Source organism: Equus quagga, chromosome 9 (genome assembly GCF_021613505.1).
Source record: "Equus quagga isolate Etosha38 chromosome 9, UCLA_HA_Equagga_1.0, whole genome shotgun sequence".
In the NCBI taxonomy this organism is placed as follows: Eukaryota; Metazoa; Chordata; class Mammalia; order Perissodactyla; family Equidae; genus Equus; species Equus quagga.
Genome location: NC_060275.1, coordinates 62,439,195 through 62,457,711, shown reverse-complemented (window position 1 = coordinate 62,457,711; position 18,517 = coordinate 62,439,195). Strand labels below are relative to the sequence as shown.

Here is an 18,517-nt window from a genome sequence, read left to right as displayed (position 1 = left end):
TGGGGGTTTAGTGTGTGGGTGAGTGACTACGGCAGAGAATTTACTTCTTATTTTCATACCTATCAATATTATTTGATTTTTTAACTATGTGATTGTACATTGAAAAATATTAATAAGTATTTTTTAAATTCTATGAAGAAACATAAAAGTATTAGTCTAGGAAGACATACATTGACATATTATCAGCCTCTAAAAATTACTAGATATTCAAGATATGAAATCACTGTCTCAAAAGCAGATGTTCAGAAAGCACCAAACTCTCCATTAGTCTGGCGTTTCCCGTGCTTAACCTGCCAGCGCTAGTTTGCTGGGCTGACGGGAAATGTCACTGTATCATCCTAAGGGTAACATGCAAAGTAAAGGATGCTATTGATATTTCACACAAAATTCAAACATGATTTTAATCACTGAACTCAAACACGACTGAACCCCTTTCTCTCCACAGTGCATGCAGCCGCAGATGTATTAAATTGATTACTGTACTAAACCATTAAATTCAACTAATGAAGATGGACACTGTCATTGGCAACAAGCCCCAAACTGACAGTGCCATGTGGAACTCATCCCGAATGCACATCTTTCTCGTTATCCTATGTGAGCATCCTTTAAAACAATTACATGTCCCAAACACCTCGAAACTTAAATTAGTAATATGGATTTGAAATATTTTCTTACTCTTGATCAAAAAAATCCATTTGCATGGAGATGCCATTAGACACCAGGAACAACACTGAACAGACACTTGTGGTAATCCAGCGGCGAGGGCCCCACATGAAAACAGCACCTATGTAGGTGGTGAGCGCTTCTGGAGTTCAGAAAAGGGAAAATCCCAACAAGGGGTGAAAATCATGGTAAAAACATTAGCATTAAATTAGAAACCAAGTGGGCTTTAAGAGAGAATTGAAATTTGTGCCAATACAGAAAGACAGAAGGTTAAACATTCAGGGTTTAGGGCAAGGTAAGCGAAGTGAGGAGGTGCAGTAATGATTTTAGCAGCGGGAAGTGAAATGATACTGAAGAAAGGCAGAAAACATGTTTGGAGAGGAACAGTGATGTTAAATATTAAACTAAAATATTTAAGAAATCTGCAGCAGCCACTATCAATTAACTACAGCACTGTTAATAGGTCAGACTCGTGCAGCTATTTCCCGAGGATCGTGGTTCTTAGGCATGAGGGTATACGGGACCCTCCTGGAGGGCTGGGTAATCTATAGCTTGCTGAGCCCCACCCAGAATGTCTGATTCAGCAGGTCTGGGGTGGGGCACAAGAATCTGCATTTCTAACAAACTCCCAGGTGATGCTGATGCTGCTGGTCCAGAGACCAGCAGAAGAACCACTAAGAATAACTTTGAACACATCATATACCCTCTTCACAGGAGGCATGCCACCGCAACCCAAAAACGCTGAGAACGGCATCCGTACATAACTTGAGACAGGTGCAGGCCTTCCCAAGTCTGGTCCAAGCAACCTCTGCGACAGCATGTGCTCTGGGGACAGTTAGAGCACACAGCTCTCAAGGAACTGGTCTAAGGGATGAAACCAGCCTGGACCCAGGAAGCCGGGCCTCAGCCCCATGTTAACCACCCACCTCCCAGTGAGGCTCATCCTGAGGAAACAGCTCTGTAGCTTGACACAGACTTATATTTAACATCTTAAAACCAACCAGGGACCAGACTGTCACTTGACACATTTCACTGAAGGCCTGGAGTTCATCAACCCACACCTAACCTGGCATCAAACCAAAGCACGTATCACATTGTGTCACTTCATTAACAGTGTAATGTGGAAATGCATAACCACACCCACACGAAGACCTCAAAACTCACATCCAAATAAATGATGAGAGCCCATGAGATCACTAATGAGAACACAAACAATGGCCCACTAACCCCAATACAGACACCAAGCAGGTCTCCTGGTCACTTCTGCCCACATTTAAATTTGCAGGAATAAAAAAAGTTATTATAAGGAAACAGCACATGTAACTAGAGGCGTGATGCATGATTATGCCCTCCAGCTGCTGAGATGTACCGTAAGGTATTTTTTAGATGTGATTAATATTTAAACAGTAGACTTTGAATAAAGCAGATTACCCTCCATAATGTGGCTGGGCCTCATCCAATCAGTTGAAGGCCTTATGAGAAAAAAGACTGACCTCTTCCCAGGAAGAGAGAATTCTGCTCCAGAATGCCTTTGGACTCGAGACTGCAACAAGTCTCTTCGGGGTCTCCAGCCTGCCAATCTGCCTGTCCATTTCAGACTTGTCAGCCCAAACAACTGCATGAGTCAACTCCTTCAAATCAATCTCTCTCTTCTTGTATACAAAATATACATAATATATATGTATATGTTAATTGATCATTATCAAGTAGGAACAGATTGTGAATAGACACTGTCACAGAACTGTCAACGACTCCTATTGGTTCTGCTTCTCTGGAGAACCCTGACAAATACACCCCCGACAGGCCATAATCTCCATCCCTTACTGGATAATAATCAATTACCTCCATCCCGTGAACCCCAGGCCACCGAAGCGCCACTGGGCGGGCCACTGAAATGTCCTGAATTCATCTTCTGCCTGTACTCCTGTTGACTCTGACCGCCTCCGATCTCCTGCTCCAGTCAGTCCACAGGCCTTGCAGTCCTCCGGAACACCACGTGCCTGCTGCTTCTCAGCCCACACTGCCGCTGGCCCCTCAAGCTAGGAACACCCTCCCACCGCCCACCTCTCCCTCTTTCAGCCTCTCTAGTTCTTACCCATCCTTCATGACTCAACTAAAAGGGACTTCCTCCCCTTGAGAAAAGCCTTCCTTGCTTACCTCCTGCTCCCAGTGGGTGGGTGTGTCTTACCTAAAACTCACCGTACCTGTGTTTGTCTTTGCCACAGCATTCAGCACTCTGTACTCTATTTTTTATTTGCAGATATGTCTTCCCTTAGGAGGCTGCAGGCTTCCTGACTCCGGCACGTGTGAGTTACTGACCCTTGTCTACAGGGACCAGCTCACAGTGGACTCTCAGTGAGTATCCATCTCCGGGAACTGCAAAAGCATGTTTCTGAAGTACAAAGAAGCCTCAAACCCCGTAAGTTCAACGGCTATTAGTCTCGATCTACACATTACTCCTTCTAGAATGCTGCACGACTAGAGTGAGCGTACTTCTCGAACTCAACAACTCCTTCTTTTTCTTTCATATACCAAAATACCCAAAACAAACAAAAACACTTCCTCATTATCTGTCTGCTTCCAGTCAGATGGTATTTATGTCCTTAAGACAGGGACTTACACTAAATTCGCTAACGTTCCATTCATTTTGTAGGGCGTGAATACAATTTATCATTCCTAGTTCCCAGTAATACCCTGAACATTACACAAACAAACAGTTTCGACTGGTCCTTTAGCAAAGGCTTCCTGCACGAGACCTCAGCACTGCGAGGCTGGTTTGCATTTCACAACTAACAACGCCCCACAGCTTGTCAGACTAAAATCATCTGGCTACTGAAGCTTTTCTCCTGGCCATCAAAGTGATCGGCATTGCTAGTCCCTGGTAATTATCTCAATAACTCTGATTGTTTTAAAAAAAAGACAAAACAAGAAAGCCTGAATTTATATTATTATGTATTGGAAAAAAGATGAAAATTTTTTACACTGAAGAGAAGTTTCAAAGTACAATTTAGCAACAAGTGGATTCCCCTTAGATTTAGAAATAATAAAGCAAAAATATAAAAGGTACTTAACAGGCCATATAAGATATTGCCACTAGACAAAAAGGAATCAGATACAATACTCCATCAAATACAATACAAAGGAGATGGATGATACGTAGACAGATGATAGATAGACAGACAGATACATAGATAGATACATAGACAGACAGATACATAGACAGATAGGTGGTAGACAGGCTGACACTCAGAAAGACAGACACCCAGGGAGGTTTTACGTAATCCTTTCACATGTCAATTTGCAGGACATATTCTAACCAAACAAATAGGATGCTTGTTTTGATATAAATTTCACCAGATATCCTTGGCACAGTATGAAATACATGGATTATTCCGATTGTCCCTGATATGTGAGGGCTCCAAATGTTACATCAGCCACACGCCTCCTTGCTGAGTTTTGAAGAAATAAAACAATTTTCGAGCCAAGGAAGAATAGCATCAGATGACACACAAGTTATTTCAAGCAGTTTTAATTAAAGAACTTTCGAAATAGTATTTTACATTTAAAAAAACAAGACAGGTAAGTATATGTAAATGATTTGTATTTCTGCAGAAAATTTGGAAATAGTACACTGCTATGTCAAGTTAATCCTCTTAGTCAGTTTGACTTTCCTCCATGGTTAGTAGAATTTCGTGTCTGCACATTGCCAGATACTTGTCTTACTGACCTCCTAATTAAACAGATGAATTAGAGTGTTATTTGGAAAGCAAATGAACAGTTTCAATACTTCAAATTAAAGGACTTTATAAACAGCAAAAATAATTCACTGTTTGCCTATGTCCAGTTGCTATTTGGTATTTCTTTCAAAAAATATTTATTGATCACCTATTATCATCAAGTTACTTTCAGAATATAAGGATGACTCATCAGACATTCTAGCAAGGGAGACAACTAAAGTAGCCACGTGCCCTATCTAACCAAGGGTAGTGCTGCCTTACGCCTCCCATCCTGGCGTAATTATTTATAGCACTGCCTTTCACTCCTAAAATTGTTCCAGTTTAAACAATAAATCTTATGGCCACTGTACGGCTAAGAAACGTACGTAAATTAACACGAAACATGATGATGCCATTAAAGAATTACAAATGGCCATTCACATAGTGTTCGTGGAAGGAAGTGCACGCCCCACAGAGCTGAGTTCTAGCCGCTTCTAGGGTGTTGCAGAGGATTTAAAGTGAATTTAGCACCAAAATATCAAATACAAATGTCTGACCATTGCATTGATTTCCCACTACTTCACAAGTGTCACTAGGCTAAAATGTATTCACCCAGTTGCTACTCGATGTTAATCATACCTAGTAGTGGGTGTTTGAACAAATTAATAAATAATTACAAATGAATGCATTTTGATAACTTCTGCACAAATTATTGCTCCTGCTTAGTTATATTAATAATAATAGCTAATGTTACCTGGGTATTCATATGCACCTGGCATAGCCATAATCCCTTTACATACAGACTTTCAACTGATATTTATTAATGCTTATGATAAAAAAACGCTTTCTCACCATTATCACCCACATGTCACAGACAAGGAAACACCGAGGGGATAAGTAACCTGCCCAAGATTACAGAACAAACGAGCACAGGCGGCCCCGCTCCCCACCCTCCTCCAAGCCCCCGCCGCCCGCTTTAGTCGAGTCGAGAGCCACCCACGCCCCTCGGTTTTTCATCTTACCCTTATTATTTATTGTAAAATCTTAACAAATTACAGTTAAAACTGTACTTACTGTGCCCTCATGTGTCTTACATAATGCCTTATGAGCACAGCACAGGAAGTCCCAATATTCAGGGTCCAAAGGGTATCACACAGGGTTGTCTGAAACCGGAAGTGTTATCAACAGGCACCTCCCTAGATATATCTTCAATTTGAGTCCTTTCCGTGGCCAGTCCAGCTATAATAAAAATCAGATAATCAGAAGCATATTCCTTTTCCTTCTCTCCCTCTCTCCCTCCCTCCCTCTCTCTCTCACACACACAGGCACAGCAGCAGTCCAGAGAGACAAGCCTCAGGGAATATTAGCACAGTAATAAGTCTGGTAAGTTTATCTTAGGGTTTACCTATCTGAATTCTTTCTAGAACAATATTTGACATTTTACACTCCATTCAAAAATGGGTAACATAGATAAATATTTTCTATCTCCTTAGAACACAGTATCTCTTAAGAGGTTTGTTCCATACTGAGGTCTCCAAACTTGAGCAAGCTAAGTTTCCAAAAGTTCACTCTAGAGAACTTCCTGCCAAGATGGCACGGAATAGCCTTGCTTTGTGATACCCCTTTGCTGTAAACAAAGAACAAAGCCTTTAAAATATACACTGAATAAGCCTTGTAAACCTGCAGCAAATCAGAAACAAAGTGACAAGCAAGGCTAAAACCTTCAGTCCACTGAGCTCCAGAGGAAGAAAAAGGCAGAGGAAGCCCGGAGCCCAGGGGTCAACATAAGATGGGCGCTGCAGCCAGTTGTACCCCTTCAAGTCAGGAGATGGCGAGAGGCTCCACCAGCCACAAATGTGAGCTGAGTGGAACTTCCGCCACAAACGCCTAGAGCTCCGGGTGACAGCAGTGAGTCTAAGAAGGCAGGAAGGGCAACACGCACTCCTGACCAGGATGTGGGCCCCAGGGAACCAGGCAGGGGTGACCACAAAACCAAAAAGCCAGGAGAAAGTGGGCACACACGGAATGAGAAAACAAGGTCCTCCCACTCAGTGTGCCTGAAAATCAAAATTCAAAACCACATACAGAAACCAAAGGCTAAAAAAGACAGCAAGTAAAATCAGCCGCTGGAGGAAGAAGTCACCCTGATGAAATTTAAACTACAAAGAATACTGACAAATATTCCTAAGTAAATAAGTTCAAGATGCTCAAAACGACAAATGAAAAAAGATCGCAAATGAACAAGAAATTATGAACAATAATACAAGGAAGTAAAGCAAAAAGAGTTGGAAATGAAATAAGTTTAAACATTAGCAATTTAAAGTGTGGTCAATAAGATATACGAACCTGACACACTTTTAGCTAGACACACCATGAAAAAGAGAAGATTCAGTTACTAAAACTAGAATGAGAGAGAGTACATCAGCACTGACCTTAGAGAAATCAAAAAGCTTCTAAGGGAATACTATGAAAATTGTATGTGGATAAATTAGATAGCTTGCATGAAATCCCTAAAAAGACACAAATTACTGAAAATTAATCAAGAAGAAATAGAAAATCTGAATTTTCTTATAACAAGTAAAGAAATAAAAATAGCAATTTTCAGACTTCCCAAAAAGAAAAGCCCAGGCCCAGACGACTTACACCAAATATTCAAAGAATTAATACCTATCCTTCACAGACTCTTCCAAAAAAGAGAAAAGAGGAAGGAATACTTCCAGTTCATTCTATGAGACCAGTATTGCCAATTCCAAAACAGACAGAGATATCACATGGAAAAAAACTACAGACCAGGATCCCTTACGAATATAGATTCAAAATACCTCAACAAACTGAATCCAGCAACATATAACAGGATTATACAACATAACTAGGAATGCAAGGTTAGTTTAACATTAGAAAATCAATTGATGTATTACACCATATTAAGAGATTTAAGGACAAAAACCACATAATCATATCAATAAAAACAGAAAAGTCTTTTAACAAAAGTTATACCCTTTAAAAGTTAAGAAACCTCTCAATAAAATAGAAACAGAAGCAACTTCCCAAAGCTGATAAAGAGCATTTATGAAACACCTACAACTAACATCATTCTCAGCGATCAAAGACCGAAACCTTCTCCCTAAGATCACAAACAAGGCAAGGAATTCTGCTGTCACAGCAGAATTTAATTTAATAACGTGCGGAAGTTTCTAGTGGGGGCAGTTAGGCAAGAAAAAGAAATAAAAGGCATCTAAATGGGAAAGGAAGAAGTAAAACTCTCTCTGTTAACGATGACATGATCTAGTACGTAAAAAATCCTAAGGAATCAACTAACAAAACTATTAGAACTAATAAATGAATTTACAAGGTTGCAGGATAGAAGGTCAATATAAAAAAATCAGTTGTATTTCTATACACAAGCAAATAACAAACCAAGAATAAATTAAAACAATCCTGTTCATAATAGAATCAAAAGATAAAATACATACAAATTTAACAAAAGAAGTCTAAGATGTGTAAAATGGAAACTACAAAACACTGTTAAAAGAAATTAATGAATGATATTCCTTGTTAATGGGTTGGAAGACATTAATTTTAAGATGGCAATATTCCCAAAATTAACGAACAGATTAAATGCAATATCTATCAAAATCCCAAGTGACTTTTTTGCAGAAATTGATTAATCAATCCTAAACTCTTATGGCAATGCAAAGAACCCAGAATAGCCAAAACAATCATGAAAAAGAAGAAAGTTAGAGGACTCACACTTCCTAATTTCAAAGCTTACTACAGAGTAATTGTGACAGTGTGGTACTGGCATAAAGCCAGACATATAGACCAGCTGAACAGAATGATGTTCCAGAAATAAACCCATACATCTATCGTTAATTAATTTTCAACAAGGGTGCCCACTGGGGAAAGAACAGTCTTTTTCAATAAAAACGGTGCTGGGACAACTGGACAAGCACATGCAAAAGAATGAAGCTGGATCCTTACCTTACACCATATACAAATATTAATTCAAAATGGACCACAGACTTAAATGTAAGAGCTAAAACTATGAAATTCTTAAAGAAAACAAAGGAGTAAATCTTCATAACCTTTGGTTAGGTAATGGCTTCTTGGATATGACACCAAAAGGACAAGTGACAAAAGAAAAATTGGTAAAGTAGACTAAATGAAAATTAAAACCTTTTCTGCTGTAAATGATAACTGTCAAGAAAGTTAAAGGACAACCTACAGAATGGGAGAAAATATTTGAAAATCACATATCTAAAGGAAGATAATTTGAACATTTTCTCTAGAAAAAGACATTGAACAGCAAAGAATTTGAACAGGTATTTCTCTAGAAGAAGATGTACAAATGGCCAATATGCACATGAAAAGATACTCAACATCATTAATCATTAGGGAAATGGAAATAAAAAACACAAGATATCACTTCACATCCACTAAGACAGCTATAATCAAAAAAGACAGACAGTAATAAGGATGTGGAGAAAATAGACTTCATATATTGCTAGTAGAATGTAAAATGGTGTAGCCACTTTGGAAAATAATTTGGCAGTGCCTCAAAATGTTAAAGTGAACCAGCGATTCCATTCCTAGGCATATATCCAAGAGAAATGAAAACATATGTCTAAACAAAAACTTGCACACGAATGTTCACAGCAGCATTATTCATAATAGCCCAAAGTGGAAACAACCCAAAGTCCATCAACTGATGAGTGAATGAACAAAATGTGGGGTTTCTATACAACATGGAATACTATTCAGGAAGAAAAAGAAATGATGCACTGATAAATGGATGAACCTTGAAATGGGAAGTGACTGTTAATGGATATTGGGTGTCTTTCAGAGGCTACAGAATGTTCTAAAATTACACTGTTATGATGATTGCACAACACTGTGAATATACTAAAAAGCCTTGAATTGTATGCTTTAGATGTGTGAATCATACACTACCTGAATTTTATCTCACTAAAGCTCCTTTAAAATGCAGTCATTGATACCAAAAAAAGAAAACTGGAAAAGCAAAATACATTGAGACTAGACACAGTCCAAAAGATTATAAGTAAATTCCAAGATGGGACTGAAGAAAACAGGGATAAGAGCTTAAGAAAATTTTTTTAGTGAGACAAAAGAAATGTACTGGCACCCAATATTGTGAAGATGACAATAATTCTGAAATTAATTTACAAGTCTATGCATTCCAGTCAAAATTCTAATATCATTTTCTGGTGGAATTTGTCAAGCTTTTCCTAAAATGAAGAAACAAAAGACAAAAAAACTAACCTAAGAACAGCTATGTGAAAATATTTACCTTATCATCTTATTATGAAGCAATAGTTATTAAGGCAGTGTGATACTTGTACAGAGATAGGCTAACAGAGCAAGGAGACAGATGAGAGAGCCCTAAAAAAGAAAGGTATACATGAAAACTTGATTATCAGAGGAGGTATAATGTCAGCTGTGAACTTTTCATATATGGCCTTTACTAAATTGATAAAAGTAAATCTTTTTATAACTGATTTGTTGATAGATTTATCATAAAAGTGTTTTGAATTCTGTCAAATGCTTTTTGTGCGTCTATTGAGATGATCATGTGATTTTTATCTTTCATTCTGTTAATGTGCTGTCTCACATTAATTGATGTTAGCATGTTGCACCATCCTTTTATCTCAGGCATAAATCCCACTTGTTCATAGTGTATGACCCTTTTAACGTGCTGTTTCATTCAGATTGCTTATATTTTGTTGAGGATTTTTCCTTCTATATACATCCAGGATATTGGCCTATATGTTTCTTTTCATGTCTTGTCTTTGGCTTTGGTATCAAGGAAATGGCCTCATAAAATGAGTTTGGAAGTATTCTCTTCTGTTCAATTTTTTGCAAAAGTTTGATAAGGAATGGCATTAATTCTTACTTAAATGTTTGGAAGAATTCACCAATGAAGCCATCTGGTCCCAGGCTTTTCTTCACTGGGAGTTTTTTGATTACTGATTCAGTCTCCCTAGTAGTTATAGATCTGTTCTGTTTATTCATGAGTTAGTCTTGGAAGGTTGTATGTCTCTAGGGATTTATCCAATTCTTATAGGTTATTCAGTTTGTTGTTGCAATCATGGTAGTCTCCTGTGATCCTTTTTATCTCTGTGGCATCAGATGTAATGTCCCCTCTCTCATTTCTGATTTCATTTGGTCTGCTCCCTGTTTCATAATTAGTTTAACAGCTAAGGATTTGTCAATTTTATTTATTTATTTTGTGGGGAGGTGGTCGTGGAGACTACTGACTTTAATTTTTTTCCCCTTTATTTTTTTTTATTGTAGTAATATAACGTTATACAACTTTCAGGTGTACATCATAATATATGTTGCATTCTGTGTAGATTACATCATGTTCACCATCCAAAGGCTAATTATAATCCATCCCCACACACATGTGCCTCATCACCCCTTTCAACCTCCCCCCCACCCCCCGCTGGTAACCACCAATCCAATCTGTGTTGCTATGTGTTTCTTTGTCATGGTTTTAATCTTAAACTTGTGAGTGAGATCATACGGTATTTGACTTTCTCCCTCTAACTTATTTCACGTAGCATAATACCCTCAAGGTCCATCCATTTTGTCACAAATGACTGCATTTCATAATTTTTCATGACTGAGTCATAGTCCATTGTGTATATATACCACGTGTTCCTTATCCATCCATCCCTTGATGGGCACCCCAATTGCTTCCAAGTCTTGGCTATTGTGAATAAGGCTGCAATAAAGATAGCGGTGCATGTATCTTTATGCATTAGTGTTTTCAAGTTCTTTGGATAAATACCCAGCAGTGGGATAGCTGGATCATACGGCAGATCTATTCTTAATTTTCTGAGGAAACTCCATACTGTTTTACACAGTGGCTCCACCAGTTTACACTCCCACTAGCAGTGTACAACAGTTCCCTTCTCTCCACATTCTCTCCAACACTTGTTTCCTGTCTTCTTGATTATAACTATTCAGACCAGAATGAGGTGATAACTCACTGAAGTTTTGATTTGCATTTCCCTGATAGTTAATGATGTTGAATATGTTTTCATGTGCCTATTGGCCATCCATATATCGTGTTGGAGAAATCTCTGTTGAGATCTTTTGTCCATTTTTTAATGGAGTTGTTTTCTTTTTTATTGTTGAGACATATGAGTTCTTTGTATATTTTGGATATTAACCCTTTATCTGATATATGGTTTGCAAAAATCTTCTCCCAATTATTAGATTGTCTTTTCATTTTGTTGATGGTTTCCTTTGCTGTGCAGCTTTATAGTTTGATGTAGTCCCATTTGTTTATTTTTTCTTTTGTTTCCCTTGCCCGGTCAGACATGGTACTTGAAAATATGCTGCTATGACGGATGTAAAAGAGTGTACTGCCTATGTTTTCTTCCAGAAGTTTCATGGGTTCAGGTCTTACATTCAAGTCTTTAATCCATTTTGAGTTGATTTTTGTGTATGGTGTAAGAAAATGGTCTACTTTCATTCTTTTGCATGTGGCTGTCCAGTTTTCCCAACACCATTTATAGAAGAGACTCTCCTTTCTCCATTGTATGCTCTTGGCTCCCTTGTCGAATATTAGCTGTCCATAAACATGTGGGTTTACTTCTGGGCTCTCAATTCTGTTCCATTGATCCGTGTGTCTGTTTTTGTGCCAGTGCCATGCTGTTTTCATGACTGTGACTTTGTAGTATATTTTGAAATCAGGGAGTGTGATTCCTCCAGCTTTCTTCTTTTTTCTCAGGAATCTTTTGGCTATTCAGGATCTTTTGTTGTTCCATATAAATTTTAGGATTCTTTGTTCTATTTCTGTGAAAAATGTTGTTGGAACTTTGATCAGGATTGCAATCAATCTACAGATTGTTTTAGGAAGTAAGGACATATTAACTATGTTAATTCTCCCAATCCAAGAGCACGGAATATCTTTCCATATCTTTGTGTCTTCTTCAATTTCTTTCAACAACGTCTTATAAGTTTCAGTGTACAGATCTGTCTCCTCTGTGGTTAAGTTAATTCCTAGGTATTTTATTCTTTTTGTTGCAATTGTAAATGGGATTGTATTCTTTATTTCTCTTCCGCTGCTTCATTGTTAGTGTATAGAAATGCAACTGATTTTTGTATGTTGACTTTGTATCCTGTGACTTGGCTGTATTCATTATTTCTAAAAGTTTTCTAGTGGACTCTTTAGGGTTTTCTATATATAAAATCATGTCATCTGTAAATAGTGACAGTTTCACTTCTTCTTTTCCAATTTGAATCCTTTTTGTTTCTTTTTCTTGCCTGATTGCTCTAGATAGAACTTCCAATTCCAATCTATGTTAAATAAGAGTGGTGACAGTGGGCATCCTCGTCTGGTTCCTGTTCTTAGAGAGATAGCTTTCAGTTTTTCTCTATTGAGGATGATGATAGCTGTGGGTTTGTCATGTATGGCCTTTATCATGTTGAGGTATTTTCCTTCTACATCCATTTTATTTAGAGTTTTTATCATAAATGTATGCTATATCTTGTCAAATGCTTTCTCTGCATCTATTGAGATGATCATGTGATTTTTATTCTTCATTTTGTTAATGTGCTGTATCACATTGATTGATTTGTGGATGTTGAACCATCCCTGCATCCCTGGAATAAAACCCACTTGATCATGATGTATGATCTTTTTAATGTATTGTTGTATTTGATTTGCTAGTATTTTGTTGAGGATTTTTGCATCAATCTTCTTCAGTGATATTGGTCTGTAGTTTTCTTTTTTTGTGTTGTCCTTGTCTAGTTTTGGTATCAGGATAATGCTGGCTGCATAGAATGAGTTAGGAAGGCTCCCCTCCTCGTCAATGTTTTGGAAGAGTTTAAGAAGGATAGGTATTAAGTCTTCCTTGAATGTTTGGTAGAATTCACCAGGGAAGCCGGCTGGTCCTGGAGTTTTATTTTTTGGGAGGTTTTTGATTACTGTTTCGATCTCCTTACTGATGATTCGTCTATTCAAATTCTCTACTTCTTCTTGATCCAGTTTTGGAAGGTTGGATGATTCTAAGTATTTATCCATTTCTTCTAGATTACCCAATTTGTTGGCATATAGCATTTCATAGTATTCTCTTATAATCTTTTGTATTTCTGAGGTTTCCATTGTAATGTCTCCTCTTTCATTTCTGATTTTATTTATTTGAGCCTTCTTTTTTTTCTTGCTTAGTCCAGCTAACCATTTGTCAATTTTGTTTATCTTTTCAAAGAACCAGCTCCTGGTTTCATTAATTTTTTCTATTTTTTTTTTTTAGTCTCTATTTCATTTATTTCTACTCTGATTTTTATTATTTTCTCCCTTCTGCTGATTTTGGTCTTTGCTTGTTCTTCTTTGTCCAGTTTATTTAGGTTCACTGTTAGATTGTTTCTTTCGGATTTTTCTTGTTTGTTGAGGTAGGCCTGAATTGTTATCAGCTTCCCTCTTGGAACTGTTTTTGCTGTATTCCATAGATTTTGGCATATCATATTTTCATTTGTCTCCAGGTACTTTTTTATTTCTCCTTTGATTTCTTCATTTACCCAATCATTGTTCAGTAGCATTTTGTGTAATCTCCACATTTTTTGTGGCTTTTCTGATTTTCTTCCTGTAGTTCATTTCTAGTTTCGTACCCTGGTGGTCAGAAAAGATGCTTGGTATTATTTCAGCCTTCTTTATTTATTGAGACTTGTTTTGTGGCCTCATGTGATCAATCCTGGAGAATCTTCCATGTGCATTTGAAAAGAATGTGTATTCTGTCGGTTTTGGATGGAATGTTCTATATAGATCAACTAAGTCCCTGTGACCTAATGTGTCATTTAAGGCCAATGTTTCCATATCGATCTTCTGTTCGGATGATCTATCTATTGGTGTAAGTGGAGTGTTAAAGTCTCCTGTTATTAGACCCTCATCTTTCCCATGCACAAAAATAGACTCAAAATGGACCAAAGACTTGAAGGTAAGACCTGAAACCATACAGCTTCTGGAAGAGAATATAGGCAGTGCACTCTTTGACATCAGACTTAAAAGGATCTTTTCGAATACCATGTCCACTCAGACAAGGGTAACAAAAGAAAAAATAAACAAGTGGGACTTCATCAGACTAAAGAGCTTTTGGAAGGCAAAGGAAACCAAGATCAAAATGATACAACAACCCACCAACTGGAAGAATATCTGTGCAAATCATATACCAAATAAGTGATTAACCTCCGTAATATATAAAGGGCTCCCACAAATGAACTACAAAAAAACAAACAACTCAAACAAAAAGTGGGCAGGAGATATGAACAGACATTTTTCCAAAGAAGATATACAGATAGGCAATAGACACATGAAAAGATGCTCAACATCATTAATCATCAGGGAAATGCAAAACAAAACTACACTTAGATAGCATCTTACATCCAGTAGAATGGCTATAATCACCAAGACAAAAAACAAAAAATGTTGGAGAGGGTGTTGAGAAAAGGGAACCCTCATCCACTGCTGGTGGGAATGAAAACTGGTGTAGCCATTGTAGAAAACGGTATGGAAATTTCTCAAAAAATTAAAAATAGAAATACCATATGACCCAGCTATTTCACTATTGGGTATTTACCCAAAGAACTTGAAATCAACAGTTAAAGGAGACTTATGCACTCCTATGTTCACTGCAGCACTATTCACAATAGCCAAGACATGGAAGCAACCCAAGTGCCCATCGACTGATGATTGGATAAAGAAATTGTGGTATATACATACAATGGAATACTACTCAGCCATAAAAAAGATGAATCATCCCATTCACAACCACATGGATGCCCCTTGAGGGCATCATGTTAGGCAAAATAAGCCAGACGGAGAAAGACAAACACCATCTGATTTCACTCATATGTGGAATGTAAACAAACTTACAGGCAAAGAGAATAAATGAGTGGTTACCAGGGGAAGGATGATGGAGGGTGGGCACAAGGGGTGAAGGGACACACTTATATGATGTATGACAAATAACAATATACAACTGAAATCTCACTATGTTATAAGCTATTATGACTACAATACAAAAATAAATAAGAAAGGTAAAAAGTCTCCCACTATTATTGTGTTACTGTCTATTTCTCCTTTTCTGTTTGTTAATAATTGCTTTCTATATTTAGGTGCTCCTACGTTGGGTGCGTAGATAGTTACAAGAGTTATATCCTCTTGTTGGATTGTTCCCTTCATCATTGTGTAGTGCCCTTCCTTGTCTCTTGTTACAGTTTTTGTTTTAAAGTCTATTTTGTCTGATATAAATATTGCTACCCGAGCTTTGTTTTCTTTGCCATTTGCATGGAGTATCGTTTTCCAACCCTTCACTTTCAGATTGTGAGTGTCTTTAGGTCTGAAGTGTGGCTCTTACATGCGGCACATGTATGGGTCTTATTTTTTATCCAATCGGCCACCCTATGTCTTTCGATTGGAGCAGTTAGTCCATTGATACTTAAAGTAGCTATTGATAAAAATGTATTTATTGCCATTTTGTTACTTTTTTATGGGTGTTTTAGTACTTCTTCTCTGTTCCTTCTCCTTCCTTTCCTCTCTTCCTTGTGGTTTCATGGATTTCTTTAGTAATATGTTTGATTTCTTTTCTCTTACTTATTTGTTTACTTATTATAGGTTTCTGGTTTTTGATTACCATGAGGTTCATATGTAATAGTCTATGTATATAGAAATCTATATTGATTTGATAGTCTCTTTAGCTTGACCTCCTTCTAAAAGTTCTACTTTTACTCCCCTCCTCCCACATTTTATGTTTTTGGTATCACATCATATCTTATTTTTGAGTGTCTATCCATTATGCTCTTATCATTAAAATAGGTAATATTGCTTTTGTCTTTTAACCTACATATTATCTTCATAGGTGGTTAATCTGCTACCTTTACTATATTTTTGCCTTTACCAGTGATTTTATTGCCTGTTTTTGGGGGGTTTTCCTTGATAATTTTCTTATATTTATTTGTGGTCTTCTCTTTCCCAATTAAATAAGTCCCTTCAGCATTTCTTGTAGAACTGGTTCCTTGGTGATAATAAACGCCTTTAATTTTTGCTTGTCTGGGAAGCTCTTTATCTCTTCTTCCATTCTGAATGATAACCTTGCTGGATAGAGTATTCACGGCTGGAAGTTTTTTCCTTTCTGCATTTTAAATAAGTCATGCCACTCTCTTCTAGCCTGTCGGGTTTCAGCTGAGAAGTCCACTGATAGCCTTATGGGCTTTCCTTTGTATGTCACTTGTTGCCTTTCTCTTGCAGCTTTTTGGATTCTCTCTTTATCTTTAATTTTGGATATTTCAATTATAATGTGTCTTGGTGTGGGCCTCTTTGGGTTTATCTTGTTTGGTGTTCTTTGTGCTTCCTGTCCTTGGATGTCTGTTTCCTTCCTTAGATTAGGAAAGTTTTCAGCTGTTATTTTTTCAAATGGATTCTCTGCCCATTTGTCTCTCTCTTTTCCTTCTGGGGCATCTATAATATGAATGTTAGTGCACTTGATGTTGGCCCAGACTTAGACTGTCCTCATTCTTTTTAATTCTTTTTTCGTTGATCTGTTCAGCTTGGGTGATTCCCTCTAGTCTTTCGTCCAGCTTGCTGATCCATTCCTCTGTATCATCTACTCTGCTGTTGAGTCCCTCTAGGGAATTTTTTCATTTCCAGTATTGTATTCTTTATTTCTGATTCGTTCTTTTTTATATTTTCCAATTCTTTGTTGACATTCTCACTGTGTTCCTCCAGTCTTCTCCCAAGATCAGTGAGCATCCTTATGAGTTTCTGTTTGAACTCTTTGTCAGGTAGATGGCTTATTTCTGTTTCATTTAGTTTTCTTGGGTTTTGTCCTATTTCCTTGCTTGGAATGTATCCCTTTGCCTCCTCATTATGCCTCTTTCTCTGTGCTTATCTCTGTGCATTAGATGAGTCAGCTGTGTCTCCTGATCTTGGAGAAGTGGGCTTATGTAAGAGATGCCTTTTGAGGCCTAGCAGTGTGCTTCCCTCTCATCACCAGTCCAAATGTTCCAGGAGAGACCCCTGTGTGGGCTGCCTGTTGCCTTCTGGTGTGGCAGAGTTGCTCTTACTGCAGGTATCCAGGGAGTCTAGTCTTTCCCTCCCTGGTAGGCTCTTTGTAAATTGGGTTTGGGGAGCCCCAGCACCATTGGCTACAAGGTTTAATATCACACTTCTGTTGCAGTTTTTTCTGATAATTGAGTAGGTACCCAGTATAGCTTGTTGCTTGGTTCAGGGGCTTACAGTTGCCGTACACCCCAGGCCTGCAAGGCTGTTGTCAGCTCTCTCAGGATTGCAGCTGAGTGGGGCTGGACCCAGGCATGGGAGCACCCAACTGTTTCAGGCTTTGGAAGGTGGGGCTGACCCCCTTTGTGGCTATTGGTGAAGCACAGGTTTCCTGCCACTGATGAGGCCCAGCCCCTGTAGGTCCACACACACCCTCAACACAGCCATGGTCCATGCACACTTCTCAACCCCCTGGAGCGTACCCAGTCACCCTACTGCAGAGGCCCCCACCTAACGCCCCCCACAGTTCACCTGGTCCTCACACAGGTCCTGACCCCCGGAGGCAGACACACTTACCCACTTGTAGAGGACCAAGACACCCAATCAATGCAGGCCCACAAGTAGCCTAAGGGCTTGCTGCTGGGTGGAGCCGGTCCCTAGGGTGGGCTGCCTGCCCTGGCTGAACTGGATTAAATCTGTGCTCTAGTGGGTGTGGCAGACTCCTGGGTTATCAGCCCAGGGGAAGAACCTCAATGGTGCCTCTCAGTGTCTGTGTCAGCATGCCCGTTACTAGGGCACAACAATGGCCCCCACCAGTGTCTCAGTCCCTGGAGAGGTCTCACCTCTTGCCTGGATGCACCCAGAGCCCACCAGGTGAGTCTCTTTTCACCAAAGGACTGTGTAGCTTTCTTTTTGGAGATTTTAGGTTCCTCTCTGAGATGAATGAATTTGTGTGTGCAGCCTTTAAGAGCCGGGTTTTTTCTGCTTCCATTCAATAGCTTCTCTGGGGGTGTCCCCGTTGCAGTTAACAGCCAGCGAAGCCAGATACTAGGACACTGGTCTCAGTTGTGCTGAGTCTGAAGGATGCTTACAGCTGTAACACACCCCCGCTAAG

General features: G+C 38.6%; 1 long non-coding RNA gene across 2 annotated transcripts in view; it reads right to left on the bottom strand.

Annotated features, from left to right (window-relative positions):
* LOC124244467 (uncharacterized) overlaps positions 1–18,517 on the bottom strand; it is a 155,061-nt gene that overhangs the window by 48,526 nt on the left and 88,018 nt on the right. For both annotated transcript variants that reach the window (XR_006890011.1, XR_006890012.1), the window contains exon 6: positions 5,454–5,618. This is a non-coding gene — a long non-coding RNA (uncharacterized LOC124244467). The remainder of the gene's footprint in view (positions 1–5,453; positions 5,619–18,517) is intronic.